Raw genomic sequence first — 24,148 nt, forward strand, 5'->3', positions numbered from 1 at the left:
GTTTTTTTTTCACTGTTTTAATGGAGGTCGGGATTGAGGACGTGATTTTAAGTTTAACTCTGTTTGGTTTCAAGTTAGCCCATTGCTTTGCTTTGCTTTTAGTTAGTTGCACGGTGGGTTTTTTTTTGGGGGTTTTTTTTTTCTTTTTTTTTCCATTGATATATATAAAATCTAGTATACTATTATGTTATCTTGGTTTCTTATGCTTAAATTACATTGTTTGTAGTATTTTCTTTTTGGTATTGTTATCTTTTGGAATTTTATTATACTTTAACATTGTATTAATGTTTATATGGCTTACCTTTTTTGTATACTTACTCAATAAAAAGATTTAAAAAGAAAAAAAAAAGAACTCTACAACTCACGTACACAGTAGTATTTGCCTTTTAAAATGTATTATTGGAACGATTTCTTCTATTTTGTATTTTTATCAGTCTTTGTTATGTATAGTTTTTCATAAATTCTGTTGCAGTTCTCTATTTCCCTGTAAATATCTGCAAGGAAATGAATCCCAAGGTAGTATATGCTGAAATATCCATACTTTGATAATAAACTTACTTTGAACTTTGAGGTACATAGTTCTCAAGCACTCCAGTGAGTTGACGTTTCCAATGCTAAAATGACACGCTCCCATTGTCAATCCTTCCAAACTTTGCAATCTTTTCCAAATCCATACAACTTACGACCAAATGTTCAGTGAATCAATCACCCCACCAATGATCACTGCCACACTCGATGAGTGCTTTTCACTCCTGATGTGCCACTCCGTTCAGGTTTTACTCTGGGGAGTTGGAGGAGACCTGATAGGAGGCTATAACATTATGATAGGCAGGCATAGATAGGGTAGACCAGGGTAATGCAGTCTCCTGGTGCTTTCTGCGTAAGCTTGTTAAGTTAATTTTGATAGGCCTGGGGATTCTGTGTCACTTGTATTATTTAAGCTAACGCCCGATTTGAGTTAATCGTAAGGTTCTAGTTTTGAGAATGTTATGTCTCAAGGAGTTGCTCAGTTTAGATTATGAAGACACGCAGTCCTCTTTTATTGTCATTTAGTAATGCATGCATTAAGAAATGATACAATATTTCCTCCGGTGTGATATCACAAAACACAAGACAGACCAAGAATGAAAAAACTGACAACACCACATAATTATAACATGTAGTTACAACAGTGCAACAATACCAAAACTTGATGAAGAAGTCCATGAGCACAGTAAAAGTTCAAAGACTCTCAAATGTCCCACATCTCACGCAGACGGGAGAAGGAAGAAAAACTCTCCCTGCCATGCCGACCACAGTCTGACTCTGAGTCATCCGAAAACTTCGAGCTCTGATCAGCTCTCTGACACCGAGTACTGAGCGCCATCTCTGTCCGAACGATTCGACCTCAACCTCAGTCACCAATAGCAGGCAAGGTCGGGGATTTTGAGGCCCACCCTCTGAAAGATTCCCAACCACGCAGTAACAACAGCAGCGAACGAGTGTTTCAGAAATTTCTCCAGGTGTTCCTCTGTGCTTTCACGTCCATTCTCCATCAAATCAGAATTTTCCACAGCCCCTATTTAACAGATACGATATCATTTTTCACCGGAGGGCTGCACACGCGCAGGCATGCTGCTTTCTCTCCTCTCCTCAGTGAGCAACTAATGTTCTGTTGGAATTCTTATGAATAAACTCTGGTTGCTGTCTTTACATTGGAGTCTGCCTTTCCTCTGCACTTGGGTTCTGACACCATGACAGTGTGATGCAACGTGGTATTTAAGGTCCTGTTAGACAGACACATGGACATACATGAAGTGGAAGGATGCGGGCTACTTACAGACAGAAAAGATCTAGTCTAATTCAGCAACATAAACTGGTGCAGATATTCTGGGTGAAAGGGCCTGTTCTTATGTTGCACTGTGTCCTACGTACTTAATGCCATATTGTGTAGTTGGACCTCTGCTTGAAATGACTTTGGCTCAGCCTTGAACATGACCGCAGAAGGTGGAATTCTATGTTATTTAGAAGCAGAGGCCTACTGCAATGGCCGGCTGCACATGCAGTTCATTAGTATTGTTCAGTTAAACGTTATGATTGCTGTTTGCGCATTTACACAGCAGTGCATACCTCCAACATACCACTGCATTACGCTGAGAGAGACACAACAGCAGAGCTGCAGAGAATGGGCCCGCTATTTAACTCAGCAACAGAGCTGGTACTCCGACTAATGTGGAACACCAACATTAATCATTAAAATCTTGAAATTTTGGTTTAAATCAGACAACCAACCACTTAGTACATTAATACAGGAGGTTTAATAGTAAAATAGCCCAAAGTATTTGATATAAGTTTCAGCAACAGAATGCATGAGGAAATTTCAAGGTGTACTTCTGAAAGTTTGTTGAAAACGATGGGTTTCAAGGGAATTTAAAAGGGGAAAGAGGAGATAGAGGAGGTAGAGGGCACAAGGGTTTAGAGAGAGAATTTCTTGGATACCTGCAACTGAGGCTGGAGGTGGGGTGGTTCAGATCAGATGTAGAAGTGGAAGGAGTTTAGATTTCTTTGTGAGCTTTAGGGCCGGAGGAAGCTGTAGAGATGAGAAAGGGTTTGATGCCAAGGAGGTCTTCAGAATCAGGTTTAATATCACTAGCATATTTCACGAAATTTGTTAACTTCGTGCCAACAGTACAATGCATTACATTGTAAATAGGAAAGGAAATGTATGTCGCATCCGGAGTTTCTCCAGTTAGCGGACGATTTCCCTCCACGCCTCTCTGACGTAGTGGGGAACCGCGTGCGAGGCAAGTTACAGCAGTGGTTTGCCATTGCCTTCTGCCGGGCGAGTTTCCAAAGAGATCACCAGCTCGTAACCCAGCATGGATGAAAAGCGTGCAGGGGAGCCGGCTGGCTGGATTTGAACCCAGGACCTTTCGTCCCGAAGTCCGATGTTGATGCCACTACGCCACCACGCCACATTATAAATACAGACAAAAAATAAGTGAATTTCAGTAAGTATATAAGTATAAACATATATACAAGCATCAACATATGTTTTAATATGCATATTAAATAGGTAAGTTAAAAACAGTGCGCAAAAACAGAATTTTTTTAAAAAAGTGAGGTAGTGTTCCTGAGTTCAATGTCCATTTAGAGATCAGGTGGCAGAGGGGAAGAAGCTGGTCCTGAGTCCCTGAGTATGTGTCTTCTGAATTCTGTACCTCCTTCCTGACGGTAACAATAAGAATAGGGCATGCCCTGGGTGGTGAGGATCCCAAATCATGGACGCTGCCTTCCTGAGGTACCGCTCCTTGAAGATGTTTTGGATACTGCGGAGGCTAGTACCCAGGATGGAGCTGACTAATTTTACAAATTTCTGTAGCTCTTTTCAATCCTGTGCAGTAGCATGTCCTCTGTGTCAGACAGTGATACAGCCTGTCAGTGTGCTCTCCACAGTACATCTGCAGAAGATCTTCAATTTATCCTTGATAATTTTAAAAACAATGAATAAATGATGTTGAGGGAGATCAGTGAGCAATGAGCTTGAAGGATACAGAGGTGTGTGTGAGGAGTCGGGATGTAGACAGCAATAGGGCAATTAATAGTTGAAAGATGGGAGGTTGGCCAGACGTGTGTTAAAACGGTCAAGCCTGCAGGAAAGGAGGGCTTGGATGAGAGTTTTAGCAGCAGATCAGCTGAGATTGTGGTGGACAGTGGAGAGGTAGTGGTCTGGGTGGGGTTCCGTCATCAGGTAGTCTAGGAGTTGATACTGAAGATTGAAGCCAAAGATCGATCAGCAGTCCGTAAGTTAAAGTCCAAAGGACAAAGCCTGGAGGCCCAAAGGCCTGTTCTGGAGTTGGAGGACTGTCCTTGTGTGTGGGAGGGAGGGAGGGAGGAAAGAGGCTTGCTTTGCTGTTGTTGTTTTGTTGCTTGTTGTGTCCTGTGTTGTTCTGCCGAGCATGGTCGGCATGCTATTGTGGTAAACCATATATATATATATATGTTGTAACTGGGTTAACTGTCTGGACACGCCCCTCTGCTGACTGCCCCTGTGGCTCCTCCCACAGAGTCCTGTATAAAGATGTTTCGCCTTGCCCCTCCCCCTCAGTCCGGGGGCAGACGCTCACCATGGAGGTCGTATTCTACAGCGAATAAAAGCCTTTCGGTATTTTACCTAACCTCAGTCTTTTGGAGTTATTGAAGGTGCTTCAGCTATGTCGACGCCAGAATGTGTGGTGACACCTGCAGGCTGCCCCGAGCACACCTTTAGGTGTGCTGGTTGTTAAGGCAAATGACACATTTCACTGTGTGTTTCCACAAACGTGTGATAAATAAATCAGAGTCTTGGTCATCGAATGTTATCAAAGCACTAATAGCTGATCCGAATGTGTGCATAACTCAGAATAGCGAGCTGTTCAGTCAAATTGCAGTCTTGACATTTCCGTCTAGTTAATAATTTATAGAAAGATTTGTGTTTCTGTGATGAATCCCTGATATCACAGTGCATCAGAAGTCGCTACTAAGATTGCGAAATTACTCAGTTGCATTCTGGAACTTCTAAAGCAGAGAGAAGAGGTTTGTGTGTCCTGGTGGAATACTTTGGTTAGCATGCTCTGTTGCCAGAATTATAGAAATTTATTGCGTGGAAGTTGCTAGTCAAAAGTGGACTTCAGGTCAATCCTGCTTTCCGGCCCATGGGCCTGAACCTTGTAGGTCACCATGCTTGGCTGCTTATCTGGGCACTTTTAGAAGGTGGTGAATGTTTCTGCCTACACCACCCTTTCAGGGACTGAGTTCAGAATCAGGTTTATTACCACTGACATATGTTGTTAAACTTGTTGTCTCAGCAGCAGTACATTGAAATACTTAAAAATTACTATAAATTACAACAAGAATATGAAAGAAGTGCAAAAAGAGAGGTAGTGTTCACTGGTTACTGGACCGTTCAGAAACCTGATGGCAGAGGGGAAGAAGCTGTTCCTAAAATATTGAGTATGTGTCTTCAGGCTCCTGTAAGGTATACCGCAAACGGAGTTTCTCCGGTTAGCAGACGATTTCCCTCCATGCCTCTCTGACGTAGTGGGGAACAGCGTACAAGGCTGTGGAAGTTACAGCAGTGGTTTGCTATTGCCTTCTGCTGGGTGAGTTTCCAAAGAGATCACCAGCTCGTAACCCAGAACGGATGGAAAGCGTGCAGGGGAGCCGGCTGGATTCGAACTCGGGACCTTTCATCCCGAAGTCCGGCATTGATGCCACTACGCCACCAGCCGGGTCAGTACTTCCTCCCTGCTGAGAAGAGGGATGGTGCTGAGAGCCCTTCATGATGAACGCCATCTTCTTCAGGCATCACCTTTTGAAGATATCCTCGATGGTGGGGAGACAAGTGTCTATGATGGGGTTGGCTGGGCCATCAACTCTCTGTGGCTTTTTCCTATAGTCATAGTCATAGTCATACTTTATTGATCCCGGGGGAAATTGCTTTTCGTTACAGTTGCACCATAACTAATAAATAGTAATAGAATAGTAATAGAAAAATAGTAATAAATAGTTAAATAGTAATATGTAAATTATGCCAGTAAATTATGAAATAAGTCCAGGACCTGCCTATCAGCTCAGGGTGTCTGACCCTCCAAGGGAGGAGTTGTAAAGTTTGATGGCCACAGGCAGGAATGACTTCCTATGACGCTCTGTGCTGCATCTTGGAGGAACGAGTCTCTGGCTGAATGTACTCCTGTGCCCACCCAGTACATTATGTAGTGGATGGGAGACATTGACCAAGATGGCATGCAACTTGGACAGCATCCTCTTTTCAGACACCCCCCTGAGACCCTGTGCATTAGAGCCTCCATCCCAGATGGTGATGTAATCTGTCATATTACATCTGTAGAGATCCAGAACCCATCATTCATTGAATCTTTCTACCAATTAAGCTGTATTTCTGCCCCTGTAGTTGCTCACTTCGCAGCTAACGGTTATGTTTTTTTTCTTTGTTTACCCTACCTATTCCCACTACTGTCTGTAAGGAGTTTGCACGTTCTCCCCCGTGGCAGTGTGGGTTTCCTCCAGGTGCTCCGGTTTCCTCCCACAGTCCAAAGGCGTACTGGTTGGTAGGTTAGTTGGTCATTGCAAATTGTCCTGTGATTGGGCTGGGGTTAATTCATGGATTGCCAGGCGGCACAACACAAAGGGCCGGAAGGGCCTATTCTGTGCTGTACCTCAATAAATAAATCAATCTCAATTAACTCTCCTACTAGTCTCCATTTTTTTTCCCAGGGCAAACAAGCCCAGTTTAGACCTACCCTTAATTATTATTCTCCAATCCTTCCAAAACTGCTTTGCACCCGCTGTCAATCCTCATTCCAGTCGGTGTTTATTGTGGTTGAAAAGAAAAGAGTTGCATCGTGACTTTAATTCCCTGTGTTAGCCCAGTAAGTGGTGTCACAACATTCTGGTGGGTAACGATTTGAAGCATTTTATTGAAAATGTTGGTGAGGTAGAATCTACCTGATTGTCTCAGCATGTAAAGCTGCTTTTGTGTTCATGCGCATGAATTATCAATGTTTCTTCACACTGTAATACAATAACACTTCAGCGTGCAGGACAAATTACAGCCACAGGCAAGGAATAAAATTCAACATAAATGACATGATGCAGCCTCTTCTTTTCATAATAGGATTTTATTGCCACTTAATGAAAAAAGTAATGGACAATGCAAGATGGAAAAGGCTTCAGGGTTTCCACTTACACTCAATCAATGCTCCAGTGACATCTGTGGAGCACCTATTTGGTTTATATGGAGATGCTATAGCAAGAAAATCTATGCAAACAACCATTGTTACTTCGGAAAAGGAAATGCTAATTGCCTTTAAGCTATTTTTTGTTATTAATGTATATTGAATCCATTAAATTTGCATCACTGCTAAAATTCCAGCTTCTCCAACTTGTTATCCTGAGTTTGAGTTCCAGCATTGATTGTTGTAGCATTGGACCATGAACAGGCTACCCAAAAGAAAAACACAATTCAGATGCTGGATAGTTGAAACAGGATCCAAAATTATTAGAATCAGAATCAGGTTTAATATCATCAGCATACATTATGAAATTTGTTGTCTTTGCAGCAGCAGTACCATGCAATACGTGATAAATAAATAGAGAAAAAAAATTGTTACATTAAGTATATATATGTCTATTAAATAGTTCAGTTAAAAAACAGAATTAATGCAAAAAAAACAGAAATAAAAAAGTAGTGAGGTCCTGTTCATGGATTGAATGTCCATTCAGAAATCAAACGGCAGAGGGGAAGAAGCTGTCCCTCTCACTATAACTCCTTGCCCATCCTCTGGGCTCCCCTTCCCCTTTCTTTCTCCCTGGGCCTCCCGTCCCATGATCCTCTCCCTTCTCCAGCCTCGTATCCCTTTTGCCAATCAACTTGCCAGCTCTCAGCTCCATCCCTCCCCCTCCTGTCTTCTTCTATCATTTCGGATCTCCCCCTCCCCCTCCACTTTCAAATCTCTTTCTATCTCTTCTTTCAGTTAGTCCTGACGAAGGATCTCGGCCCGAAACGTCGACTGTACTTCTTCCTATAGATGCTGCCCGGCCTGCTGCGTTCCACCAGCATTGGAAGTAGCTGGTAAAGCAGCCAGTTAGAATGCTCTCTATGGTACATCTGTAGAAATTTATTGGGTCTTTGGTGATGGAAAAACTCATTAGTTCAAACAGTAACTGTGCAGAAATAAATTGTTAACATTTTAGGTGAATGCTCTTTGATCATTGTATGGTAGTCTTGTGGTTTGTGCAATCACTTTACAGCACCGGCGATTACCAATTGGGGTTCGAATCCTGCTCCTATCTGTAAAGAGTTTGAACATTCTCACCATGTCCACATGGGTTTGCCTTGGGTGCTCTAGTTTCCACCCACATTCCAAGCACGTACAGTTAGGGTTAGAATTACTAGTTGTGGCTATGCTATGTTGGCACTCGTCACTCGTCGGAGTGCTACTGGTACCATGTAACCCAGTACTACCTGTCTCATTGTCGGGTGGTCGGCGACTAAACTGGCTCCCCCACCAGGCTTGCCTGGTGAGGAGGGTGGCTAGACACCCTGCAGGATGAAAAACAAGACCTGTCAAAGGGCGGATGAACCCTCTCGTAGGGTCAACGGCCATCTAGCAAACACGTGCCGTGAAGTGCGGAAAGGGCATCCCTTGAACCGAAGCTTGGTCTGGCCATTCACTGCAACAGAACTTCCCCCAGACGTCTTGGACCCCACCATGCCGCTGGATCCGGGAGGGGATGTCGAGAGGGTGCGTCTGGACCTGTGAAAACCCCTACTCACCTAAAATCCATTCACGCACACGCGGGGTCAACCCCACTAACTGACTGAAAGGAGCCATCATCATCCTACGGGATGGATAGCCAGAGAGAGAGAGAGAGAGACAGATGTTGGCACCAGAAGCGTGGCAATGTCTGTGAGCTGCCCCCAGCACAATCTTCGCCGATTTGATTTGATTCGAGAAACACTTTTCATCGTAGGTTTTGACGTTGTGGCAAGTAAAATCTTAATCTTAATCTTAGAACCAGATTTACAGAAGATTATTTTTCTGATCAATGGCCATCAACCTGAAATGTTAACTGTTTCTCTTGGCGGAAGTAAAAATGAAAAATTGCTGGAATCACTCAGGTCAGGCAGAGTCTCTGAAAAGAGAAACAGAGTAAAAGTTTCAGCTTTGAGATACTTCCGCAGAACTTCTGATGAATAAGACAAAATTACTTAGCAGTATACCTGAAGAGCAGGGGTAGCCAGAACCACAGCAGTTCCTAGTAAAAGTACAGTTACTTCTCCATGAAAGGCGGTATAAGGAGAATAGTATATTGCAAATTAAATTCTTGTCTCCTTGGGCCCTTTGCTCTCTGTGAAGCATAGGCCATTGACGACCTTCCGTCTCCATCGTCCAACGTCGAGTTCATCGATGTTTCTGCACAGGGGATTGACCTGTATAACTTCACCAGAGCCCTGTCGGCCGGTCTTTCCCGTTTCCATCTCACAATGGGGACGTGGGGCTCCACCTTGAGAGGCACAAATTGAATTGGAGTTGGTTTATTACTGTCACATGCTCCATCATAGAGTGAAAAACTTTTGTTTGGTATGCCGTCCATACAAGTCATTTTAAAAAATATAATCAATCTATGTATATAAGCTATCTTGTGTATTTATATTTATTGTGTTTTTTTAATTCTTGTGTATTTTATCTTATTGTTTTTTTTTGTGCTGCATCAAATCTGGAGCAACAATTATTTCATGCTCCTTAACACTTGTGAACTGCAAATGATATTAAACAATCTTGAATCTTGAAAATAAATGCATCCATGTACAGTACTATAAGGGGAAAATAATAATAGGATGCAAAAAAGTGTTATAGTTACATTATCAGTTTACAATCAGTGCAAATGGTATTGTTGTCACTGTGTAATTAGACATGGATTTCCACTTTGGGTACAATTCTGCAATCAAATTAAAATGGGTAAAATTCATTTTTAAATTGAAAAACACCATAAAACAAAAGTTACATTAACAGAGAAGAGCCAATGTGAATGAGTTAAAATAGAATTTATATCTTTCACCTCTACATTGAATATCTCAAGTAACAATTAAAATCTGAAAGAACAAGACTGCAATCTTGTAATAGTACCAGAGATATTGAATGGAAAAGAATTAATATTCATTGCTTTGTGACACGGTGCTTGGACGAGAATGGATAAGATTTAATTTTCCATAGCAACTTTAGTTTATATTACTGTCAGATAATACCCTGGCAAGGGGCCTTGGACTTGAAACATTAACTCCATTTCTCTTTCCACAGAGGCTGCCTGTGCTACTGAGTGCTTCCAGCATTTTCTGTTTTTATTTCAGACTTTTGGTATCTGCAGATTTTTAAAAAATCATCAGTATCCTGTCTGTGATACTTTAACCATTGAACTTTTAAAATACTTGGAGAAAAGATAAATACTGGTATCACCTGCAAATGTTGCATTCGCTGAGTGGCAGTGCATGTGGAATCAATGCCTTCACCTTTCAGTGGGCTGGTGCTTGCTCAGTGGGGAGCTGCTGGAGCCAGCTTGTTGATGGCCGTACTTGGCTTTTTAATTCAAAGAATGAGACTCCATTTCTGTGGTGACAGCTGTTGGAGCTGTGACAGCATGGGGGTGGGACTTCTTCCAATTCCACATCGCATATCTCGAATGGACTTCTGTAAAATTGTTGTGGAGTCCCAGAGGGTGACTGGCGGCAGTAAGCATGCATCTCTGAATGCTTAAATTAAAATAACATTAAAATAACAAGTAACAGGTGAAGCCTTAATGTCATTGTGTCTGAGGTGGGTGTGAATATGGAAAGTATAATTCAATCAAACAAGCTGGCATTATACTGAGAAAATTGGTCAGTTCTATTCTAAATAGCTTCAAAATTAAGTGAAATCAATTTCAGATACGGCAGCTCTGAGTAGATCTATAAACCGCTAAGACTGGCAGACTAGAACATAATTGTGAATGATACTGTGCTCACATGTAAGCTGAACTGTCTGACAGCAGGGGTGACTCCTGTGATGTCCAAATTCAGTGGCAGCTAAAACTCAGATCTGGTTACATTATCTGTAACAGCTGTGAGTTTTAACAAATGTAAGTGAATTAAAGTTTATTTTTGAATGTGATACCTCTTTATTAGCTACACCCGTACGCCTGCTCATTAATGCAAATATCTAATCAGCCAATCACATGGCAGCAACTCAATGCATAACATTATGCAGACATGGTCAAGGAGTTCAGTTGTACAGACCAAATATCAGAATTGGGAAGAAGTACGATCTAAGTGACTTTGACTGTGGAATGATCATTGGTGCCACACAGGGTGTTCTGAGTATCTCAGAACCTGCTGATCTCCTGGGATTTTCATGCACAACAGACTCTAAAATTTATAGAGAGTGATGTGAAAAACGATAAAAAAAAGAAACATTCAATTTGTGGTAGTACTGTGAGCAAAAATGCCTTGTTAATGAGAAAGGTCAGAGGAGAATGGCCAGACTGGTTCAAGCAGGCTGGTGAGAGTAACTCAGATTACAACAGTGGTGTGCAAAAGAGCATCCCTGAACTCATAGCATGCTGAAGCTTGAAGAACATGGGCTACAGCAGCGGAAGGCCATGAACATACACTCCAATACCTAGTAAAGTAGCCTCTGAGTGTAGGTTTATTGATTAGTATTCTCTTAATTTCAGTATTTGAAGTGGTCATTTTCAGCATTAACTAATGCCAAATGTAAAATTTAGCCTCATAAAGTCATGTTTACATTTATGTGGAGCCTTTCACGCATTCTAAAAGTTCTTAATAAAGTACTTTAAGTATTGTTGCTGTTTTAATGGCACCTGATTTGTACCCCTGGTGGTGTATGTTTTCAAGTTTCTGTGTCCTCCATCCAGTGGAAGGAAAGAAAAGACACAATGTTTGGGGTGAAATGATTATGTTGAGGGCATTACTGAGGCAGTTGATGGAGGAGAGGCTGGGTTTCCTGATGTGCCGAGCTGTGTTTTGGCAGTTTATTTTGGTCATTGGCAAAACATTTGTTATGCCAAGCTGTGATACATCTGGATAGTATGCTCTCTATAACTCATCAGTTAATAACTCGTCGGGTGTGATTGATAAGTTTGTGGCCTAAGGTAGAAGGAGGTGAGTTATTAACTTCAAACTTTCCACATAATCACTCAAAGAGTTGACCTGCATGTGCATATAATGAGATCTGTATAATTGATCTCCTTCTACCTTAGGCCACAAACTTATCAATCACCCCTGCTGTGGACGCTCTCTGGAAGTCCAAGATCTGTATGCTCCATGACCGCTGGACTAAGTGTGTAAATGTAGGAGAGGATTATGTTGAAAAATAAATGTGCTAAGTTTTCTAAAATTGACTCCTTCTACCTTAGGCCACAAACTTATCAATCACCCCTCGTATACTAAACAATTATATATACAATTTTAGTGATTGGGTAATATCCTCCCACATTTCCCCTCTTTAATGCGACGGAGATGCAACATAAAGATATTTACTCCCTTGGATGTAAGAAATAAAATACTGTAAATACAAATGGTCCTCTCTCCTCTCATATCAGATTCCTTCCTCTCCAGCCCTTTACCTTTCCTAGCCACCTGGCTTCACCTATCACCATCTAGCTATCTTCCTCCCCTCTACAACCTACCTTTTTATTCCCTCTTCCTTTCCAGTCCTGAAGACGTCGACTGTTCACTCATCTCCTTAGATGCTGCCTGACCTGCTGAGTTCCTATGAGTTCCTATGGCAGTTTAGATGTGGCCTTTGGATTTCCAACATCTGTAGAATTGCTCATGTAAGGCTACGTCCACACTACGCCGGTTAATTTTGAAAACGCCGCTTTCGAGTAAAAATGACAGGCGTCCACACTAAGCGTTTTTCAAAATATCTCCGTCCACATTAGGCGGATATTTGGGCGAATCTCCTCCTACTGGGCATGCGCAGGACACACAGAAAACAAGCGAAGAGGAAACAGTATACTTGGTGCGCGTTTGTCCAGTTACAAAGTAGAAAAACTTAAAGGAATTGCTCTTGGCTCTCGCGCAGGAGGACTTAAAACTAAAAGAAACAAATACTGGAGCGTATGGAGGCAACTGACAGGAAGTTCACAGACAGTATGACCCGGCTGATGACGAACATTGAAAAACTGACTTACTCTGTTGCATTAATAAAGCACCTTGTTAAATGTATAAAACATGTCTGCATCAGTGTTATCTTGTATTTCCATACAATGTTACATTAGGCTGTTACACATCTATTGTCAGAGAAGTACTTGCATAAATAGGTAAACCACCTTGGTTCTTGGTTCTTGGTTCTTGGTTCCTGATCCTCCAAAATATTCCGCACGGAACTTAAACTGGAGGTTGGCAGAGGGTGTTTTAGAAACATAGAAACATAGAAAATAGGTGCAGGAGTAGGCCATTCGGCCCTTCGAGCCTGCACCGCCATTTATTATGATCATGGCTGATCATCCAACTCAGAACCCAGCCTTCCCTCCATACCCCCTGACCCCTGAAGCCACAAGGGCCATATCTAACTTCCTTTTAAACATAGCTAATGAACTGGCCTCAACAGTTTGCTGTGGCAGAGAATTCCACAGATTCACCACTCTCTGTGTGAAGAAGTTTTTCCTAACCTCGGTCCTAAAAGGCTTCCCCTCTATCCTCAAACTGTGACCCCTCGTTCTAGACCTCCCCAACATCGGGAACAATCTTCCTGCATCTAGCCTGTCCAATCCCTTTAGGATCTTATACGTTTCAATCAGATCCCCCCTCAATCTTCTAAATTCCAACGAGTACAAGCCCAGTTCATCCAGTCTTTCTTCATATGAAAGACCTGCCATCCCAGGAATCAATCTGGTGAACCTTCTTTGTACTCCCTCTATGGCAAAGATGTCTTTCCTCAGATTAGGGGACCAAAACTGCACACAATACTCCAGGTGTGGTCTCACCAAGGCCTTGTACAACTGCAGTAGTACCTCCCTGCTCCTGTACTCGAATCCTCTCGCTATAAATGCCAGCATACCGTTCGCCTTTTTCACCGCCTGCTGTACCTGCATGCCCACTTTCAATGACTGGTGTATAATGACACCCAGGTCTCGTTGCACCTCCCCTTTTCCTAATCGGCCACCATTCAGATAATAATCTGTTTTCCTATTTTTGCCACCAAAGTGGATAACTTCACATTTATCCACATTAAATTGCATCTGCCATGAGTTTGCCCACTCACCCAACCTATCCAAGTCACCCTGCATCCTCTTAGCATCCTCCTCACTGCTAACACTGCCACCCAGCTTCGTGTCATCCGCAAACTTGGAGATGCTGCATTTAATTCCCTCATCCAAGTCATTAATATATATTGTAAACAACTGGGGTCCCAGCACTGAGCCTTGCGGTACCCCACTAGTCACCGCCTGCCATTCTGAAAAGGTCCCGTTTATTCCCACTCTTTGCTTCCTGTCTGCTAACCAATTCTCCACCCACACCAATACCTTACCCCCAATACCGTGTGCTTTAAGTTTGCACACTAATCTCCTATGTGGGACCTTGTCAAAAGCCTTTTGAAAATCCAAATATACCACATCCACTGGTTCTCCCCTATCCACTCTACTAGTTACATCCTCAAAAAATTCTATGAGATTCGTCAGACATGATTTTCCTTTCACAAATCCATGCTGACTTTGTCCGATCATTTCACCGCTTTCCAAATGTGCTGTTATCACATCCTTGATAACTGACTCCAGCAGTTTCCCCACCACCGACGTTAGGCTAACCTTTTCTGTCCTTACCTTCATACAAGCAAGGACAGAAAACAGGGCAAAGTGAGTATACTTATTTATTCAGTAAGCTATGGGTTAAGGTATTTGGTGAGTGCATTTCTAACTCTTCTGGCTTCAGTCTCGTTGCTGTCTGTTCTGAAATTGTTAGGTTCTGCGAAGCGCAGAATCAAATACTGCTGTGATGATTGTACGTTCTAGTATCAATTGTTTGGCAACAATAAAGTAATAATAATAATAATTAGAAGAAGAAAACAATGAAATGCCGGGCTGCCGCCATCTGTTCCGGCACGTCATGACAGCGGTTTTAAAAAGCTCCGGTTACCATGTCCACACTGCAACGGATATTAGGTGTTTTCAGATTTATTCATTCTGGAGACTGTTTCTGAAAATCTCTGTTTTCGGGGGATGAAAGCGCTGTTTTAGTGTGGACAGAGGGTCAAAACGAAGAGAAAAGGCTTCGTTTTCAAAATTATCCAGCGTAGTGTGGATGTAGCCTTAGAGATCAGCAAACCCTGTTTTGCAAGAAATGTGAATGAGTGTTAAATACCAGTAAAGCCAATGGGTTGGCTCCCTGCTATTTGCCGAAATGGAGCACCTGGGTCGCAGTGTCAACTTAAACTGATGTACCCTAGGTTAATATCTGAAATGGACCTGTACATCTGACATTGCAGCATTCCCTCAGGATTAGAGGTGAGAAAGAATGGAAGATTAAAGGTGTAAGTACAGTAGGTGATCTCTATGAGAATAGGATTTTTATGCCATATGTGGATTTGCAGAGGAAATATAACTTTGTAGATAAAGGGAACTTTCGGAAATATTTACAAGTGAGACATTGCATTAGTAGCATATTTAAGAACGGTGACCCACAAAGTAACTCCTTAACTGAATACTTTACATTACCACAGGAAGTTCACGAAGCATCAGTGTTTTATAAAATGTTCAAGCACTTTGTGGGTGAATCGTGTAACAATCTCAAAACGGAAGGATCTTGGAAGAGATATTGAAGATAATGAGTGGTCAAATATTTTATCAAATGTGGGTAGACATATTAGGGAGGGGAGGGGGGAACGTCGACTCAGACCATGAGAGGCCTGCATCGGGCATTCTCATGCCTTACAAGGTGCAGATTGGAAGTCTATGTGGGGCACCACTCCTCGCACAGACTAGAGCAATGTGTGATTAAGTGCCTTGCTCAAAGGCACAAACATGCTGCCACAGCTGAGGCTTGAACTAGCGACCTTGAGGTAACTAGACGAACGCCTTAACCACTTGGCCACATGCCCAGGGAAGCGAGAGGGAAGTTTATTCAGTATAAGATAGTACACCGATATTATTGGACACCAACTAGACTGTACAAAATGGGGATTGTTGATAATAAATTATGCTGGAAATGTAAAAATGAGGTGGGCACATTTTTTCACATGATTTGGGAGTGTTCCATGGTTCATCCATTTTGGTGTAAAGTTCTTGATTTGTTGGGGAATTGGTCGGGTTCCACACTGCCCTTGTGCCCTTGAAGGAATGGACTGAGGAAATTATTAAGATTTCATCATATGAACACATGTTGGGAAGAATTAACAGTGAGGGAAAAGTTCAAGACACGTGGCATCAAATTTAGTTGTATGTTCATTTAAACTTAAATTAGAACTTCTTTCTGTCTCCAAAGTTTTGTTTGTTTTCCTGTCATGGGATGGCTGTGTAAATATGCTGTACTGTATCTGCCCTGTGATAAGCTGTGCTGTTTTGTAAAATAAGAATAAATAATAATAAAAACTTGAATTTAAAAAAAATAAAATGGACCTGTACATCTGACATTGCAGCATTCCCTCAGGATTAGAGGTGAGAATGTTGCTAACAAACGCTGAATCAGAATTGGAATCAGGTTTATTGTCGGTGTTGCTTATGATGTGAACTTTACTGTTTTACAGCCGTAAAACAGTGCCGATATAGGATTACAATAAATTACAAAATAAATAGTGCAGAAAACAGAATAATGTGGTAGTGTTCATGAATTGTTCACAAATCTGATGGATGTAGAGCATCATTATTTGCAAGTTGAAGACAGATTATTGTTTGCTGTTGCTGGCATGATGCATTATGCGAGAATAAGTGGGGGGGTAGGGTAGATACTGCTTGCTGCTACTCGTGTGTGGGAAGGGGCGGGGGCTCTGTGGCTCTTAGGCCTTTTTTCTGTCATGCATTCTTTGGGTTTCTTATTCTTCTGTTTTGAGGATGTCTGTGGAGAGTAAGAATTTCAGGTTGTATATTGGATACGTTCTCTGATATTACATGGAACTATTGAACTATTGTTGTCCACATAACCCCGCTGAAGGTGGTGGGTTTTAATTCCAAGGGTGTTCCCTGTACATCTCAGTCCTCACACATGGAGCTGTGCCACTGTTACATTCTACCACTCAGTGCAGTGTAATAGGGAAGGAAAGTTATCAGAAGTGGAATCTGAGGCTCATTTGGATCTTGTGTTGAAGACATGCTGCCCGTTACACATTTCCTCAGTTAAAGTGGAGTGGGGCTGCAATGCACAAGGTGGAGAGTGCTGGCCCCCTTTGTGTAGTGTTGCTCTAGTAAAAAGCAGAACATGCCGAATTTATTCAGGACGTTGAGCAATATTTGTGGAGAGTCCTGAAGAAGGGCCTCAGCTCTAACCGTCAACTGTTTATTCATTTCCATAGATGTTGCCTGAACTCGTTCCTCCAGCATTTTGTGTGTGCTGATTTGTAGTGAATGAAGGAAAAAAACGTCGCGTCTATGCTCTATTTGTGTGCATAATCTAATGTACATGCGCATAGCTCAGTGATGAGTGTTTGTTTGGGCATGCATGGGCTGAATCGAGAATGAGATAGAGGTGGCGAGTATCAGTTAATGGGGGTAGGTGGGTGGGGTGGTAAAGAGGCCAGGCATTGTTATGATGGTGGGAAAATAAATGGTTGTATAAAATGAGTTCATTTGGAACAGTCAATGCTGGACTTAGCGACAGCACAGATTGATATTTGCAAAGACTGAACAATTTCGAGTTCCTGGGTGTCAAGATCTCTGAGGACTGAACCTGGTCCCAACATATTGATGCAGATACAAAGAAGGCAAGACAGCGGCTATATTTCATTAGGAGCTTGAGGAGATTTGGTTTGTCACATAAAACACTCAAAAACTTCTACAGATGTCCTTTGGAGAGCATTCTGACAGGTTGCATCACTGTTTGGTATGGCGGGGGGGGGTGGTGAGTCTACTGAACAGGATCGAAGTACGCTGCAGAAAGTTGTAAAATTAATCAGCTCCATACTAACCTCCATAGTATCCAACACATCTTCAAGGAGCGGTGCCTCTGAAAGGCGGCATCCATTATTAAGAACATGGTCTCTTCTCATTGATTATATCAGGAAGGAGGTATGGGAGCCAGAAGGCATGAACTCAATAATTCAGGAACAGCTTCTTCCCCTCTGCCTTCAGATTTCTGAATGGACATTGAACCCATGAGCACTATCTCACTACTTTTTTTTAAATTTCTGTTTTTGCACTACTTATTTTAATCTAACTATTTAATCCAGCCATTCTCAACGGGGGCCATATTGGCCCCCTTGGGGGTCCTGGCACGTTTGAAGGGGGCTGAAAACTGTGGAGAAGGGGAGCCCCAAGGGTTTATGGGGGCCCTGGTAACTGAACCGATGAAATACCCTAGCAGCAAACATTAGAGGCACTAGTTTCCCTCCTATTTATGTCTTAAAGAACATTAAGTTTTAAAGCCCGATATCATGAAACTTGCAGAAAAGCACCAAGCTCAAGGAACACACATAGAAGTTGCTGGTGAACGCAGCAGGCCAGACAGCATCTATAGGAAGAGGTACAGTTGACGTTTTGGGCTGAGACCCTTCGTCAGGACTAACTGAAAGAAAAGATAGTAAGAGATTTGAAAGTGGGAGGGGGAGGGGGAGATTCGAAATGATAGGAGAAGGCAGGAGGGGGAGGGATGAAGCTAAGTGCTGGACAGTTGATTGGCAAAAGGGATATGAGAGGATCATGGGATGGGAGGCCTAGGGAGAAAGAAAGGGGGAGGGGGGAAGCCCAGAGGATGGACAAGGAGTATAGTGAGAGGGACAGAGGGAAAAAAGGAGAGAGAGAAAAAAATAAATAACAGATGGGGTGTGAAGGGGAGGTGGGGCATTAACGGAAGTTAGAGAAATCAATGTTCATGCCATCAGGTTGGAGGCTACCCAGACGGAATATAAGGTGTTGTTCCTCCTACCTGAGTGTGGCTTCATCTTGACAGTAGAGGAGGCCGTGGATAGACATGTCAGAATGGGAATGGGATGTGGAATTAAAATGTGTGGCCACTGGGAGATCCTGCTTTCTTTGGCGGACAGTGCGTAGGTAAGCTCAAGGATCGCATTAGGGCCTGATAGATGTTTAATTTCATACAGTTTTTTTTAAATTTTTGTCCAGTATGTTGGAATGTTCAAATTTTCTTGGTGTTCAATAATAAATGATTTTCTGTCTCTCTGTTCGTGTTGTATCCCTGATTGAAAGAGGGGCCCTGGAATCTGAGAAGAGCTCCTAAGGGGGCTGTGGCCAAAAAGCAGTTGAGAATCACTGATTTAATCTACTTATATATACTTAAAGTAATTAAGTTTTGTTCTATATATTTATCATGTATTGTATTGTACTGCTGCTGCAAATTTCATGACATATGCTAGTGATACTAAACCTGATTCTGATGCACAAAGACAGAAAAAGAGGGGAAATCCCTGCAAGTTTTGTTCAACTTTCCAACAAATCTGACAACAGATCACTTCTGTTGAGTGACGTGTAACATTGTGGTGCCTCTAAACAACCCCAAGCTCCATTTCTATGCTTCTAGCACAGTCAGAACATCCAATGGGCCTTGTAAGGGTATTTTACTGAGTATTTTTTGATATTACTGAGCCATTTCTTGTTTTAAAATTAGGAACTGTACAGTGATTGACTTCATGTTTCTGTTGCCTGTAGCTTGTAAGTTGTGTCATTATTCTCAATTGCTGTATTAAATGAGTGACATGTTGCTTTACGTCTAAAGTTTAATTTGCTGATGCTGCATTTCTGCTGGTGAATTAGTGGTGGTTCCTTGAGCTTCAACTGACAGCTCATTAGATCAGTTCCAACAGCAGCAGATATATTTGATTAATGGGTAGCCCTGGGGTTTAGACCTGCAGCCAATTAAATAGATCTAAAGAATCAGTCACTTTGACTTTGCAAAGCTGCACTGAAGCTGTCAGCTGACTTTAAGTTGGAGTTTATTAGTATTTGAGTTCAAAGGTTAACCTTTCCAGCTCTTTAGATTCTATATTACTCACTCTTCTGAATACAGTGTGGAAGAGTGTATTACATATGTTGATGATGTAAATAAGGATATAATCTTGGTCTTCTAAAGGTCTTGGTCATGAGACATCCAAATGAACGATCCTGTCTGTTTTAAACCCCTTTTATCCCACAGAATGACAGAATATGATATCCATGCCTTAAAAGAGTTACCCATCCTGATCTCACCTTTTGGCCCTTAGCCAGTAGCCCTGTAAGTAACAATTCTTCAAGTACACATACTTTATACTTTATTGTCGCCAAACAATTCATACTAGAATGTACAATCATCAGAGTGATACTTGATTCTGCGCTTCCTGCCCCCTGGATTACAAATATTAAATATTAAAATAGTAAAAATTAGTAAATATTAAAGATTTAAATTATAGATCATAAATAGAAAATAGAAAAATGGAAAGTAAGGTAGTGCAAAAAAATACCGAGAGGCAGGTCCGGATATTTGGAGGGTACAGCCTAGATCCGGGTCAAGATCTGCTCAGCAGTCTTTTCACAGTTGGAAAGAAGCTGTTCCCAAATCCGGCTGTACGAGTCTTCAAGCTCCTGATCTTCTCCTGGATGAAAAGTCTGTTGGCTGGGTGATTATCCTTATTATCCTTGATTATCCTGGCAGCACTGCTCTGACAGCGTGCGGTGTAAAGTGAGTCCAAGGACGGAAAATTGGTTTGTGTGATGTGCTGGGCTGTGTTCACGATCTTCTGCAGCTTCTTCCAGTCTTGGACAGGACAACTTCCATACCAGGTTGTGATGCACCCTAGAAGAATGCTTTCTATGGTGCATCTATAAAAATTAGTGAGGATTCTAGGGGACAGGCCAAATTTCTTTAGTTTTCTCAGGAAGTAAAGGCGCTGGTGGGCCTTCTTGGCAGTGAACTCTGCTTGGTTGGACCAAGTCAGGTCATTTGTGATATTGACCCCGAGGAACTTAAAGCTTTTGACCTGTTCCACTTGCGCACCACTGATCCAACTACTGTTTAAGGCCATAAGACTTAGGAGCAGAATTAGGCCATTCAGCCCATTGAGTCTGCTCCACCAAACTTAATGGACCTAATGGCCTAATTCTGAGGTGTTTGCCATCTTTAAGGTCGTTGGGCTCTGGTCATTATCATACTTTCATTCTCCTCATCTCTCTAATGCACTGATTATATTAAATCTATTCAAAGTCTTATGTACATGTATTACATAACTGCAACAGCTTCAGAGGTGCATAGCCTGAAACGTCGACTGCTTGTTTATTTCCATAGATGCTGCCTGACCTGCTGAGTTCCTCCAGCATTTTGTGTGTGTTAGTTTGGATTTCCAGCATCTGCAGACTTCCTCGTGTTTAGAATCACATAAGCAGCATTCGCAAGAAAAGTATATGGGAAGTTAACACGTTTTCACAAGAAAGAATACAATTAGAACCAAAAAAAGAAGCAAGTCCATTTTAATGCAAAGTTCTCATAGTGTTGCTAAACTGTGATGATTAGGTTTGTGCTATTTGGTTCAAGAACTGAATAGTTGCAGGGAAGTAATGTAAAGTGGAGATTGTAAGCATGTCAAAGATTATGGGATGAAGGCAGGAGAATTGGGTTGAGAGGGAAAATAAATCAATCATGATAGAATAGCAGAGTAGTCCTGATGGTCTGAATGGCCTAATTTTGCTCTTATGTTCTGTCTGTTGTCTGCACCTATGTACCCGTGCTACAAGCAAGCTTTTCATTATATCTGTACCTCACTGCACTTGACAGTAAAAGCAACTTGATATGCCTTTTGCAAAATTGTTCTGTGCATGCTATCTTGCCAAGAGATGGACACCAATTGTGGGCAGGAGTGCACAACTGCTCCATTCCACCTCACTTAAATCTCACAACCTCCCAAGTAGATTATACGTGGATAGTTGTGACGTTCCTTCAGTCAACAGAGGAGCAAGGCGCATCACAGAAGGAGAGCATGAGCAGTGGAAGATTGGACTTTTACTCTAGGTCCAAGTGGAAAACACTCCACTACTGCCAAACACACCAAAGCTTTATTTTTCTTTAGGCAAAATTGTCTTAGGAGGCAGGAATTGAAGTTGTCAGGGGTTGGAAGAGCTCACTGGATACATTTGTCATCAAGGTCACCTCCAGAGTCTTGGTGTATTAAAAGTGACAGCATTGCAGTGTGATTCAACAGGAATATTGTCAGAGTGAGGACTGCCAAATAGGGAAGAGTTAAACCCATCTCTTGGCATTTTAAATTGAAGTTGTTATCTAGATCCTGTGGAGAATTTCTCACACTGTAAACATCCCCAAACATCCATTCTGTGCAATAGAACGCTCTTTTTAAACATCCTGTCACTGTGTTGGGACCGAAAAGTTTAGCTCAATCCCTTTTTATAAATCACTTTCATCTTTGATCGTTTGGTCTGTTCATTGCTCCTTGACCCAGTGCACGGTGCCGTTGGAATTGTGTGTCAGTCAAATTGTGGAGGGAAGTCAGAAAAATAGGGGACGTAATTAGTCGATTTACTTCACGAACACTTCCATTAGCCATTAAAAATAAATAATTCTGGCTACGGAGCAGCATAAACTTAATCCTATATTTATAGATGTACTTGACAATAGGACGTGGCATCTCAACATGTGGATTCCATTTCATCTGTCTTAACTGGAATCCAGATGTACACGGTGTACTCAAACCCCTCAGAGTGCTGTGCGCTTTGGTTAATACCATACAAGCCTGACAAATGTGCATTAGTGAATTGAATCTGTAGCAGCAGGTATTTATACAAATTGATGAATTACTGGTCATTTTATAAAGCATTTCCGATAGGAGAAGTAGGGAGGGGAGATGCACTAAATGCTTCACTCTCTGGAGGCTCACCAGTTCAAAATCCAAATGCAGCAATCAATAAACATTCACTTTAGTGGCCCTTGTGTGCAGGCAGAGCTTCCCCAGTGTTGTAAAGGGAAGGGAAAGGTTAAGTAGGCAAAAGAGTAAGTGAATACATGATTGATGAAATGGAATAGTAAGAGCCTTTTCAAACAGATGAGTGAGGCTAAATTATTTTGGGAGGGGTTTCTCAAGTGCAGAGCAAAATGACATAATACTCATGTCTTTGTTTTTGAAATGGAGGTGAAGGTGTCAGTTTGCACCTTTACTGAAAATTGTTGGCAACTGTGGAATGCCTGTGCTTGTTCGGGTTAACATGAAAATCCCTTGATTTTGGTCAATAATTTTTTACCTCGCTGCTTAGCAATCAAGATAGTGATTGGATGAAGAATCCAAGTTTTGAAATATTTATGGTGCAAAATAACCTTAATATATTACACCCTGAGGTATAAGTGACTTTTAATGGCGTATTTAAACCACAATTATTGTTTGACAAACTCTCTGGCCATAAAACACTACTTTTATATGCATTTGTTAATCATTCCCTCAGAAAAACACTTCAGTTTACAAACACTTCAAAATTTATTTTTATTTTTATTTTTTTTATTGAGCAACAGCGTGGAATAGGCCCTTTCAGCTGTTTCAGCCCATCGAGCTGTGCTGCCCAGCAATCCCCTAATTTAATCCCGGCCTAATCACGAGACAATTTACAATGACCAATTAACCTATCAACCGGTACATCTTTGGACTGTGGGAGGAAACCCAGGCGGTCAGGGGGAGAACATACAAACTGCTTGCAGGCAGCAGCCGGAATTGAACCCAGGTCGCTGTTACTGTAAGGCGCTGTGCTAACCACCGTGCTACTGTGCCATTATGTTTTTGTTTGGTAATTCAGTTTCTGCCTTAATCTTGTGTGTTTGTTCTAGGACTCTTCATTTCATGTTCTCAACATTTATTGCTTATTTATTATTATTATTAATACTATTACTATTTTGTATTTGCATAGATTGTTGTCTTTTGCACATGGTTGGTTGTTTGCTCACCGTGTTGGCTGCGGTTTTTCATTGATTCTATTATGGTTCTTGGATTTATTGAGTATACCTACAAGAAAACAAATCTCAGGGTTGTTTATGGTGACATATATGAACCTTGATAATAAATTTGCTTTGAACTTCAATTTTTATTTCACCTTTTTTAGGTGCCCTTTTTCCCCCACTTGTTTTCTGTTCACCCTTCCAAATCTCATACCAGGTGGTTAAGGCATTGGACTGGCGACCTGAAGGTTGTGAGTTTGAGCCCCAGCCGAGGCAACGTGTTGTGTCCTTGAGCAAGGCACTTAATCACACATTGCTCTGCGACGACACTGGTGCCAAGCTGTATGGGTCCTAATGTCCTTCCCTTGGACAACATTGATGTCGTGGAGAGGGGAGACTTACAGCATGGGCAACTGCTGGTCTTCCATATAATCTTGCCCAGGCCTGCGCCCTGGAGAGTGAAGACTTTCCAGGCGCAGATCCAATCGCAAGACTAACGGATGCCTTATTAGATCATGCCTTTTCCTTCCTGGTTTTCATTTTGTA

Source organism: Mobula hypostoma, chromosome 23, assembly GCF_963921235.1.
Source record: "Mobula hypostoma chromosome 23, sMobHyp1.1, whole genome shotgun sequence".
Lineage (NCBI taxonomy): Eukaryota > Metazoa > Chordata > Chondrichthyes > Myliobatiformes > Myliobatidae > Mobula > Mobula hypostoma.